This window comes from Molothrus ater, chromosome 17 (assembly GCF_012460135.2).
Source record: "Molothrus ater isolate BHLD 08-10-18 breed brown headed cowbird chromosome 17, BPBGC_Mater_1.1, whole genome shotgun sequence".
NCBI lineage: Eukaryota > Metazoa > Chordata > Aves > Passeriformes > Icteridae > Molothrus > Molothrus ater.
Window position 1 is genome coordinate 5,055,870 of NC_050494.2, and position 13,049 is coordinate 5,068,918.

The 13,049-nt window shown below is 41.4% G+C and overlaps 1 long non-coding RNA gene across 1 annotated transcript in view; it reads left to right on the top strand.

Moving 5' to 3' along the window:
• The first annotated feature begins 238 nt into the window (after nt 1-238).
• Nucleotides 239-13,049, top strand: part of LOC118694807 (uncharacterized) — a 106,062-nt gene continuing 93,251 nt past the window's right edge. The window contains exon 1 of the long non-coding RNA XR_008508668.1: nt 239-1,537. This is a non-coding gene — a long non-coding RNA (uncharacterized LOC118694807). The remainder of the gene's footprint in view (nt 1,538-13,049) is intronic.

Sequence of the window (13,049 nt, forward strand, 5' to 3'; positions counted from 1 at the left end):
CCCAGAGAAACATCTTTTGATCTGTCTCCTGGATCAATTGGAATTTTATTGCACATGAGGAGAACAATACTGCACGAGCCCTTGAAGTGGAGCGAACACAGATGACATTTTTATTCATTCTCAGCCAGATTGCCTGGTATTGTGTCCCTTCTGTGAAAAATGACACTCTGGCAACAGGCCACTGACTGCAAAGCATCTTGGCATGGGCCTCCTGTTTGTCTCAGCCTGAACTGAGCATCACCAGAGATGCCAGACTGCTGGCCACGAGCTGAGGGTGTTAAAGCACCATCTTTATCAGCATCTCACTGCCATTTTTTGGTAGGAAATACTCGAGGGAGGAGGGGTAGTTCCTGACTGTTTAGATATTTGGTAGCATCAGCAGTGGTAGCCGGCTCTCCCCTTGGGATGAGAAGCAGCTCTCCTGGCTGACAGTGACCAGCATGTTTGTCACAGTCCTGCCAACCCTAAAAAAATTGGTCCTCAGAGCTTCTGAGTCTGTGCTTCCCATCCTCTTTTTCTTTTCTGCTGCCTCAAGTGGAATGTTTAAAAGTCTTCAAGTGATTAGGAAGACAAATCTGATTGACTTCCAGTTTCGTCTGAGCCATCATAGTTGCTGCAGCACAGGCAAAGCCTCATGAATTTCTCTCCGACTTTTCCAAGGGCAATCCCTCATTCTGTCTGACAGGGAGGTGTACTGGAATGCCTGGGAACAGGTGACACTGAGCTGGGGGTTCTGCTGTAGCAGGACCCTTGGCTGTCAAAACTGGGTGTAATACTGAGGCATTTCCATCATTGTAGAATAGTCCATATCAAAAATCCTTTTTCTGATGTCCCTGTTCAGTCTTTGTGTCTTCTGAGAAAAGAGTCCAAATGCAGAAAGTTGAGGAAGATTTTCTTCTTCCAAGCACAACAGTTTAACCCACCTGGGCCCATTCCTGTGCAGCCCACTCCAGGTTAGCCAGCCCTGGCATGGGCTGATCTCCAGAGCTCCCTTCACTATTCTGTGATTCTGAACTATTATTTTATAGGGTGCCCAGATTTTTATTAAATTTAAATATATTTTTATTCTATCCAAGCAGGAGTGTGGCAAGTTGTGCAACAGCCTCTGCTGCGCACTAGGAGACCCTGGACTGGAAGCTGGATGTGAATTTGTCCTGTCTGCTGGAACCAGGCTCCCTCTTTGCCAACTGCTGTGGAATGGGTATTTCCCTGACTAAATAGTTGCATTTTCCTGAAGGAAGGACAGTGTCTTTGCCTTCAGCTCTGATGCAGTGTGACATGTACCGTAGGACCTGTCATCATTCATGAAGTCAGTTCTGTTTCAATGTTAATAAGTCCTTAATCAAGTCATTTGTTTCATACAGGATGTCACATTTAGCAGGGAATTGTCAAATGCTTGAAAACTGGAATCACAGGAGCACTGTTTAATGCTAAGTGGTATCTGCATCATATCTGAAGCTGGAACGTGCCAGGAAAACATCCTTCACATTTTGCACTAATATTTCCAAGCTTTCAGGACCAATCATGGGTTGGCTGGGTATGTAAATTATTTCTCTCTGTTTGTGTGGCATATTATTATATCCTATATTAAGTAACTCATTCTCACATTGGTTATCTGTTCTTTATATTTTTTTGGCTGGTTCTTTTTTTTTGCTTTTTAAAATAACACTGTGCAGCATTGCACCAGTCACTTAAAACCAAGATCTCAGTCCAATAGAAAATAACTGAAATTTAATACTGGTGCTCCTCATTCTAGTGTGTTTGTGATATGTAAGGAAAAAGAAGAGGCTTGAGCCAAGCAGCTGCTGGTGGGATTAAGTGGGAAGCTGTCCAGAGAGACCAGGTTTATGATTATCATCTCCTGTTCTTGATGTTGTCTTCAAGAGGAGCAGAGCTAAAGGCTAAAATTGTATCTCTAATATCTAGTTCCTGTAAGTCCTTTCCATTTGAAAAGAAGAAAAGGAAGTTATAGTGAATTCATGGCAAATACTGTCCCAATGAATTTTCCTTCTTTTATGTAAATCACATTTAATAGTGTGCCTGTTTCTGTCTGCAGAGAGGTACATCACAGTGTCAGTGGTAATGGGAAAAACACCTGTATGTGCCCCATCTGCTGCTATAAAACAGTGTCATTATGTACAAAATATCTGCAAAGTGGAAGATTGAGAAGGTTGTTGGTTTTTTGTTTTTTTTTTCCTTAGGGAACCGTTTGTGTTCATATTTTAACTCTGCTGTAGTGTTGTGTCCTTCTCGTGAGCCAGACCCCTTGTGGTAGTTCTGTGAAGACACAGAAGGGGAGTCCTGGTTGTATCTGTGGGCAAAGCATTTTGGTTTGGGGTTTTCCCCAGTTTCTGTCCTGAAATACTCAGTAAAAATAGTTTTAAAAAAAGAGTTATAAAATACTACTGCAGATTATATTTTGTGTTCCCACAGTCGTTCCTGGTTCCAATCAGTTGATCAAAAATACTGGATGTATTAAGGGTCCATGTTTTCTTCAAAAAAATGTTGTGTTCTCCTAAAAGCTCTTTTTCCCTATTAAATTTTCTATTTGAATTTAGTCCAAGTCATAATGAGTGCTGGAGCAATTAAAGTATCAGCCACTATAAGGAGTCTTGGGAGCACAGGAGACAGATAGGATCAGGGTTTAAGCTACTTAAATACCTTTTATGAGAAATAAAGATTTCACAAACCTCAGTTTCAAACAAAATAGTTGACATATGCTAAGCTCAAAGCACTAAACTTCTTCTCCTGCCCTCTCCCACTAAACAAATAACGATCTATGAAATATTTAAACTTTATATCTGCTGGAAGAAAGAAAACACTTTATTTCTATTTAAAAATTTTTTTGGCAGGTGCTCAGATATTTATGATAATGGGATCATAAAGTGACATGGAAAGGTTAGTGGGAAGGTGTGGTGGGAATTTTGAGTGTGACTTTGTAAAATGTCACATTTGTTAAATCTTACTCAAATTGTAGCCAGGGTGTTTGTTCATTTGCATGGCCTAAGATAGTTATTGTGCATTAGGAAACTCTAAAATGAACAAAGTGTTTGTGTGGAGGGCTGGATCATGCCTTCACATGCTGCAATCAGTTAAATTCTTTAAGAAAGGAAAAGCCTTTTAAATATTTTTCATTAACACATACTATTAAGTGGGTAAGTGCTCTAAGTATATTTTAATTTAATTTAGATTTAGCAGCAACATTTTTCCCATACTAATTAAATGCCAGTTTGTTATTAAGAAAATATTTATTGAAGTTGAACTTGGTGATAGATACATATCTATCACATCACTGTTAAACCTCATTAAATAGTGTTTTAATTGCAATTTGTTTTTAATTACCATTCATTAAGCATATTATTAAATCTAAATTGCATGCTTATGAAAGACAGGGTTGCCAATACAAGTGGCTGAGGCCCTTAACTACTGCCTTGCTTTTAGGTTCCCATAATTTGAAGTGTGTAGGGTGAAAGTTTGATCTATTTATATTATTTCTATTATTATCTCCCTCGCTGCCTGTGTCTCCCATCTTTATTAACAGAATTAATAACATCTGAGGCAATCAACAGATATAAAAGGAAAATAGAGTATGAAAAGTGGTGACAAAACAGGTCTTGGGGCAAGGAAGCAGGGAGGAAGCAACAGCAAAGAGGGAGGCAGGCAGGGAAAATAGCAGTTGAACAGGGCACTGAAACCCATTGTCTGAATTGGAGGATGGGGACTGGGAGCCTGAAGGATGCAGAGGGATGCTGCTCATGATGTGAAGAGCTTTTTCTCCTTGGCTTGTCATGGGTAGTCTGGCCAGGGTCAGTCTGAGACAGCCCAGTGGCTTCTCAGAAAAAAGGTTTGCTGGTCCCAGCCTGGATCTGGCACAGCTCAGCCAGGAGGGCTCATCCTCAGGATGAGGACAGAGCATTCTGCTGGGGGCTGCACAGCATCAGTTCACAGACAGCAGTTACAGAGAAAGCCCTTTCAAGCTTTCCAAACCTTTACCCACAGGCAGCACTGCCCCCCTTTAAAAATGCCACTCAAAGGAACAACCACATGGGATGTGTGAACTTGCTTTTCTTAGACATGTTTGCCAGATTTCTTAGTAGTAGTCCATGAATCTAAGGTAAGCTGAAAAAAATCCTGAGATAAGATCTTTCTTTTCTAAGGATATCAGTTCTTTCAGCAGAAAGACCCCACTGAGTTGGGTTTTTAAATGCTGGGTGGTTTTTTAAATCTTAAAAGAGTCTTTTGGAGCCTTTCACCATGACACTTGATTTTTGCCAACAGGGAGGAAAGGCTGGGAAGAAAGATGTGAGGTGGTTGTTCTGCTGGAGACCAGCTCAACAAAACCAGTTAGCAGGCTGGAGAACCATTCCCAAAGGGAGAAGGACAGGTAGTGATTGACAAAAGGCATGGGGTGCAGTGTTGGCATCCTCTATTGTGGCACTGTCTGACCCTATCAGAACACTCAGGGAGGAATTAATGGCAATGGGGGCTGCTGGACAGTGCCATAGGGGTGCAATTACATTGGTTCATGCAAACAGCAGAGGCAACCTGATGTATTGCCAATGTTCCCATGGGCTGGATAAAGAAAGACAGTAAAACAGTAAAACTCTGCACGTTGATGCTCTCTGGCTCTGGTTCTGCTTGCATCGAGGATGGTTTTGTGCCAGGTTATCTCCATTGACTCCAATGGATTATCTCCAATTCACAGTGCAGTTTAAATCAGAGGCAGGACATCGTTTCTCCTCTTTCCAATCCATGAATCTCTTTCAAAACCTTCTGTACCAGATGTTACAACTGTAAGCAAATTATCCTGGCAAGCCAAAGTATCTCCTCATGAGTCTGTGTCACAGTAGGCCCTGGTGCCTCTATCTGCCTCTGGATCTTTTGCTCATAAACCATTAGTGATAACGTTTTTTTTGGCAGATGGGTATCTTCCATGAAAAAGCCATTTCCATTCCAATGCAACAGTGCTTTTATATGGCCTGTTTCAGTCCCTGTTGCACAACCTTTCTGCACAATGATTCATTATTCTATCTTCTTGATATGCTGAATCATGGGATGACACTTTGCCAGCTGATTTGTATGCCAACAATAACTTGCTCGTGTTTCAAAGATAGAGAAGGCTGCACAAATCACTGCAGCACTGGGAGCCTGGACATTTGGCTGAGGGAAGTTCTCAGCAGGCACTAAACTCCTGGTGGATGGGGGAGTTACCTCTCAGCTCCTGCTCTCTTTGGATGGCTGCAGGGAGTGCATATGGCCTTCACTTGTCTTTACAAAGCTGGAGAAGGATGAGGCTCCTGTTGCCTCTAAACTGATGGCAATCAGCCTCTCCTGCACTGTGGCCCCTTAACTGAGAGGACATAAATCAGGTCCACATCTCTGTGGAGCATCTGCACTCAAAGGCTTGACTTAGCAGAAACGTGGAATGGTGGAGATGACTTCAGAATTACCCACACAGACACATCAGGTGCCTCTGTGGGATTTCCTGACACCATCCCCAACATGCTGATGTGAGGAGGCAGCTGAATTAATCCCTTTCCTTCTGCAGTAGCCTCAGGAGTGCACATTCCCCCACGTGTCCCTCCGGGGCTCCTGGGCATAGGGGTGCTGGGTTACAGCACAGCTGCTCGCTTTCCATAATTCAAGGCTTGGGTAATGATTTTTAACTTCTATTTAAAAATTAATTTGCTTTTGTCAGTGATGCACAGGATCCTTGCAGAGGTAAATGATGCTTTCCCTTGGCCATTTTAAAGTTCTTTCTGATTTGTCTTTGCTAGGAGATTCTAACCGTAGCTATTTATCTGATCACAGAGAATTCGAGTCTGTTGGGTATAGTCACAGCTTTTCTGAGAAAAGAGAAAAGATTTTGGTCAGAAAGGAATATATTACACTTCTTGAAAGCAGGGGTTTTAAAGGAAATGCTCTTATGTTTTTAATATTTTTTTTATTTGAACACTATATTGTAATTCTCAGTGTACTTCAGTTTGTAGCACAGCACAGTACTGTAGACCCTATGCACTTCGGACAGTCATTTGAAAGGCCCTTGGTTTTCTTTTGAAAACTGTAAACCAATGAAAAAGTCTAGATTAGCAAGGTGGTGTCCTAATAGATCTTGAGGGTACATTTGCCCGTCTAATTTTTAAGTGTAATTGCTGCAAAAATTTCATATACAAAAGTACCCAGTATTTTTAGGTGTTATAACCTGAGATTTCTATAGGACATATTCCTCCCCTGTGCTTATTGTATGTTCATATTCCTGAGATTTTGTCCGTGTGCAGTTAGGCTTTGATGTGAGATACAATGAAGATCACATTTTAAGAGCAGTGTGTACATAATTGTCTGACACGTGGCTGTATAGAAAAGGTCAAGGGACTTAGTGTTTTTATTCAGGGTATGGGAAACATTTTTCTGATGGATACTATAGTACATATATTTACTATAGTTCTATAATACAAGATTTTTTTTTTTTGCTTTGCTACTTCTAGTTCAGTATCTTCAGCCTCAACCATTCTGAATTATTATTCCTTGTATTTTTGTGTTTATTTGCTTGTGCCTGTATTCCTTGTATGTCACCTCTCCTCTTTCTCACCCCCAAGTCGTTCTGCAGGGCTGCCCTGCCACAGAAATGGGTCAGCCCAGCTCCAGGAGCTGCAGAGTGCTTGGATGGGGATCCACCTAGCAACACCACCACACTAATGCCACATTGGGAAATTTGCCCTACAGGAGTTTGTCTTGATTAAAGGCTTCGGTCTGTCTTTGCAACACAAACATAGGAGCCCCCATGCTGCTCTCTGAAATTTACAGCGTATTTTCTTTTTACTCAAGCATATTGAAGCAGAACAGAAGAAAGGATCAAAGGTACCGTAATGTTTCTATAAACAAGTACTACTTAGTTTGGTTTTTTTTATCTTGGGTTTATTTTTTTCCAAACAAATCTTCTAGGCACATTAGGCTCAGATTACATTTTATTGCCAAATCACCAGCTGGCAACAAAATCGCATATGTCTGTGTAAATACAGTGGATGAGAAGCTGAACAGGAGATGTGAGATGATTCAAGCAGTCATATTGGCTTCTACACCTTAAAATTTGACTGTTTTATCTGTCTATTCAGCAATGTCCTGTACAGACCCCATTTCAGCATGAAATACTAAAATCTCAGCTTGGGGTAATTCTGTCTGTGGTTTTCCTCTCTTCCAGTGAATTTACAGGAAAACAGATAATTCTCTGGGACTATAACTCAGAAATTCATTTTTTGTTTGCTCACCAAGGGATGACTAATCCACTCCCTGTTACTCAAATATAGGTGTAACTCTTGTGATGACATTATTATGAAGCAGCTTTAATTTGAGGGCCAGATGATCCTTTGAAGGTAATGCAATTTTGCAATTTGCTTGAGGGCCCTATTGCTGCCTTTTGGATACATTTGGATTCACTTGGCAATGGAGCCTCAACATTGATTAATTTATCATTAAGGTCAGTGTTGCTATACAGCTCTTCTTTATTTGTAGTTAGGCATTGGTATGGCCACTTCAATTTGTAAATTCAGTTTTTTCATGCACCCCAGGGAAAAAAAGCCTGACCATTATTAGGCAAGCAAAACAAGTTAATAATCATCACTGTGCTTCTAAAAGCAGATGAACTAGAGCATCTTTTCTGGCCTGGGGTATGATACAGAGTTTTTCCCATGCAGTCATGAACAATGGGTTTGTTTTGGCTAAAATTAGGCTCCTTTTGGGTCCCAGGTGAAAGAATATTTGTCTCATAAGGGAAGATATTCCTTGACAGAGCTGGGTAACAAGACTCCCTTTGTCAGAACAGTGGCACAGAAACACTCAGAAGCTCTCAAGGATCTGTTTGAAGGGGTAATCTTGCCCTCAGTCAATAAACTCTAAAAGAGCTTAATTAATGAGCAGGGAACAAGCTCCATTATCTGGGAGGTGGAGGACAGAAATTAAAGGGGTTAAAGAATAAACAGGGTTTGTTTCTTGCTAAAACTTTTTAAACTTTGTCTTTTTTTAACATCCTTAGGAGATTTTGATCCTAACTGACTTCTGGAAGCTCTCAGCCTACTATGAGTTGTGCTTTTTCTGTCATAGTCTGAACTTTTTTTCCCAGTATTTCCCTTTAGTTTGTAATACAACCTGGGCTGTAATGTGGGGAGAGGGTTATTTCCAGTTTTGGAAATAACAGTGCATAACCACTGGCTGATGCTTTTCCCAAATTGGCCAGGATAGAGAATACTTCCTGCCCCATTCAGAATCATCTGCATAGAAAGATAAAACGGGAGTTAACAAGGGTCAGGTTTATGACAGGGAAAGAAGGCTGCTAATGACCATTATCTATGCCACAGGTTTAACTTCATTACTTTTGCATTAAGTTCTTAATGCCCAAAGCAATAAGCAAACTGAGTCCTGTTGAACTGTAGTAACCTAATCTTCTCTCCAAATGAAATAGAGGGGAAAGCAGAGTCATTTGGCATGGCCTTTATTTTGTCTTCTCTTTCCCCATCCCCCAGTCACATATGAGGCCTGTTGTGAGTTTCCCTTCCTTCTCACAGCCTTTCTCTTTTATCTCTTTCCTTTCTTCCTGAGTTTTTTGGATTGTCCAAAAGTCCTGTTTGGTGCAGGATTTGATGAGAGGCTTTAGGCCTTCCATAAAGTGGGTCTGGGCTTTGTCACAGGGAGAAGTCTCTCTTTATAATATTTGAAGAATTATGCAAACTATGTCCAGAATAAAAAGCTTTTAATTCACAGTGAACAAACTTGAGCTGGCAGTGACATTGTGGGTCCCAGTGAGTCAGATCTAGGAGAGAACATTTGCTGGGTGTTTTCAAGTATCATCACCCTTTTGCATCCCAAGGACAATAGTGGATGATTATATCCCAGTGTGACTGATTGGCACACACCAGCCTGGACTCCAAACATTAATTCATGTTCTGCCCATTCTCCAGTTACAACCCATGATGACGAGGATGAAGTGTTCAAGGCCAGGCTGGATGGAGCTCTGAGCAACTTGGTCTAGTGGAAGGTGTCCCTGCCCACAGAAGTGAGGCTGGAATTGGATGATATTTAAGGTCTTTTCCAATCCAAGCCATTCTATGATTCCATGATTTATGGCTCTGAAGTTGCACCATCAAATGTGTCAACAGTTTAGTCTTAGTGAGCAGAGAACAAATACCAACAGAGAATTAAATGTAATTCATGATTTAGAGTAAGATCAGTCATTTCAGCTAATTTCCTACTCATCCTCAAATTTGACAAAAAATAATGAATTTCCCTCTTCTGGTGTGGCCTGAAGACTTATGCTCTGTAGCTGGGAAAGGAAATGCACTGAGTAAGAAGAGGGAGCAAAACTGGATTTCTTCATATGTGAGATTCCCAGGCCAACAGCCTCAGCTTTTGGTAAGGGTGAAATCACCAGTGCATCTTTTTAGGGTTCCCCAGCAAAATGAGAGAGAGCAAACCAGTGCTGGCAGGTAACTGGTGCATCTGTCCAGTGTGCAGGGAATATATTACTGCTCCTAGAAGAAGGATCCCAAAGTGACAGATGCCTGAGAAACACACTAGAATAGATAGAAGAAAATAATATAAACTCTGGAGAGTTAAGCAATGGATGTGAACACCTATGTAAAAACTCTTAGAGTTTTCACACCTGGAATCACCTTGATTCCAGGTGATCAAGGAATCTTCTGATTCCCTGATCAGGAATGCAAGATAGTATCTCACACTAATTCAGTATCATATGGTGACCTCTATATGAGAACCTTGCACTCTGAGGAATAAGTGCTGAAGGCTGAACATTTATCTTATGAGTTGCTCCCTGTTTAGAATGATCAGGGTTGCCAGATGCTTGGGATTCTGAGAAAATTGTCCCTCTGTAATCATGTTTCCCTGCCATGCAGTACAAAAGGGTTTCATTTCCTTGCCCCTTTCTGTCTTGGAAAGGACATATCAATGTGTTTTTTGTGTAGCTGGGAGCTGTGGCTACAGTAAGGTACATGGTATTACAGCTAGGCTTGATAGATTGGTCTGACAGGCATCATCTGTTTTAAGAAGTGGTATCTCCTCTCCAGACCTCTCTGCTTCCTGAATTCTTGACTTGACTCTACAACTGCTTTTTTTTGGCTTTTACTGGGTATGGGTTCTCTTTTAAATCAGCAGATTTATCACTATTCTCCCAAATGAGGTATTTCTTGTCCTTTTAAAATGGGAGTCAAGCTACAAGGCATGCCAATTCAAGCTGCTGGGAATGCCAGAGGTGGGAAGGAGGGAATGGTGGATACCTCAGGTATTTGTAAATGGGAGCAAATGAAATGGTCTCTGTTGTGTTTTTGATACTGACTTGTGAAGCTTTGCCTCCCTTTGATGGGAGGGAAGGGAATTAACTTCATCCCTGCACTGGGATATCAAACTCCAATGTCTCCCACTTGGATCCAAGTTTTTCCTCTCCTGCTTCTCATTTTCTTTTTTTCTGATTGTGGTCTCCTTTTAGACAGGGGAAACAACTTTGTTGGATGCCAAATTGTGTATTTAACTCACTAAACACCTATTTTTGAACAAACAAGCTGCCATAATTCTGATGTTCAGGGTGAAGAGGGCCTAGGGAGAAGCAAAACTATTTCCTAGGCATGCAGAGCAGATCAAGAACCCCTGTGCTGTGAACTACATCTGATTCAACACAGCCCACAAAATTAAATCTTGTTTGTGCTTAAGCATTTAATTACTGCAGATGTTCAGGAGATACCCTGAGAAGCATCACCTACTGGGGCCCTTTGGACAGATGCTGTTTGCCTTGACACTCCATCTGTCACTTTAAAATAATCACTGAAGCTTCAGCTGGCATAACCCTGCAGGGCTGGCATCAAGGCATGGCACAGAAGAGGTTAAAAATGAGGCCAAGGTCACAGCATGCCATGCCTGGTAGAAGGTCAGTGGGTGAAGATTCCTTTCTTGTTCTCCATGATTTTCAGCAGAGACCACTGTCTCTGCAGCATTACACAAGGAATTGGGTTTTGCTTTCTGGAGGATCTTTCAACACCAGTGCTATCATCCCCTTGGCTTTTTATATCCTTAAAATATATATCCAGAGTGTGCTTTGGAGATGAGCAAGATACGGCAGCAAAAAATGGGTATGGCCTAAACCAAATTAAAAACTTGGTTGTTTTATATCAACAAACAGAGATTTGGGACACCACTGGGACCTACCAACAGAGCATATTTATTAACTGGCCTCAGAGGAGCACAGTGCCTTTGGAAGGTTTATTAGATTTCTGCAATTTGTTAGTGTAGATCAGTTATTTGACCAGTACCATCTCTCCTCTTGGCTATTGGGTTCTGGCATGTGGAGCTTTCAGCTCCAAATCCTAGTCAGGTTTGGTCAGTGAGATGTTTTCACTCACCTGAATTGCCTGTAACAGTGTCAGAAAGCTGAGAGCTTTGCAGGGCACCAAGTTTATATCATCACAAGTTTAGATCATTATATCATTACAAGTTTAGATCATTTGGTACTGCTGCCTGTAACAAGATTGGCTCATAATTAATTGTATTATGGTTGTTGCACTGTTGTCAAGACTATGTTGGTAGAGGTTTTCCTCAGCCACCTCACCACATTTACAGCAGGGATATTTAGCAGTTCTAAAAGGGTTTAGAAATGACCTCTCATGAGGGAGACCTTGAGGTTAGATTGTCTTTTCATTCTACACCTCACAAATAAACAGGTTTTGTATTAATCACCCTGGTTTCCAGCAGAATGGGAGGATAACAGCTAATTTGCCATCTTGCTGCTTTATCCAGGTTATCAAGTAGGAAATATTCAGGACAGCTTTTTTTATTAATTGTCCATGACTTGGTTATAGGTAAATACATCTTTTCCACTCCTCATTTTCTTCTAAGATCTAGGCACTATCTAAGTAGATTATAAACATTGATTTAAACATTCAGTCATGCAAATCTCTCTACGAGGTTCAGTAATAGCAGCTAGGTCAAATTAGTGCTCATAAATGACTAATTCTATTTCCCCTTGTTTATTACCCAGGCCTTTGGCATTGTTGTATAGTTAATTAAATAATTTCTTCTTCTCATCCTCTCTTTGCATTCAGCACCTTCCTGACCATGGTTTCCAAGGAAATCCATCAAGGGCAGGGTTTACTGGTGCAGCAGTTTGTAGATGGTGGTTGGGGGCCCTCCTCACCTCCCTGGGGTCCTTCTGAGTGACACCTGAGCACTGCAGCACCAGGAGCTGTTGCCACCTCTGCAATTCCCCTCCTGCATCCAAACTGAGAGCTGAGGGATGGAGGTCAAGGGCTCCCTTTTTGTCCTGTAACATAGAATCCTGTCTCTGTCTCTCCTCTGTTCTCCAGAATTGACAGATTATTGTTCTTTGTCATTTTTTGGTCCCTACCCCTGATTGAAAGGGATGTCTGACTTCAAGGGATGTGCTTTGTGTCAGGAGATCAATTAGGTTTGTTCGGTGTCCCTTTAGAAGCTTCTTTTTTTTAGTATCCCTTTTTATGCTCCCAGGTCTGATTTCTGTTACTGCTTATCCTTTATATAGATTTTGTTCCCTTCTTCATCTGAAGGAGAATGTTTTTTCCTATTAAGTGGCAGCTGCTGCTGCTCCTCATCCCAGGATTTAAGTAACTAGCATTTCTCCCTGTTCTGCCAGCACTAAATTCACACAATATAACAGAAAGCCAAGCCCATGCACTGTCAAACAGAGACACTCCCACAGCGTGGTGACCCTCTTTCTGTCACCTGCCACATTTTTCATGCTCAACCTACAGCTGTGAAACTGTTTTTCCCCGTTCCCTTTGAACAACAAAGTCCAAAGAACACTCCTCAGTTTGATGCCTGTCACAATTTGCAGAACATCCTCGGACAGAGATGATACTGCTAATAGTGAGGGAAGAGTTGTTCTGAAAGCAGCAGCAGCAGCTTTTCATTGCCAGCTCTTCCAGTGGGTCTGAGCTAATAAGAGGCACGCTGCAAACTTTATTTAATTTGTATGGGCCTGGTCCAGAGCCTTCCTCTTGACTTCAGGGCCATTGGAT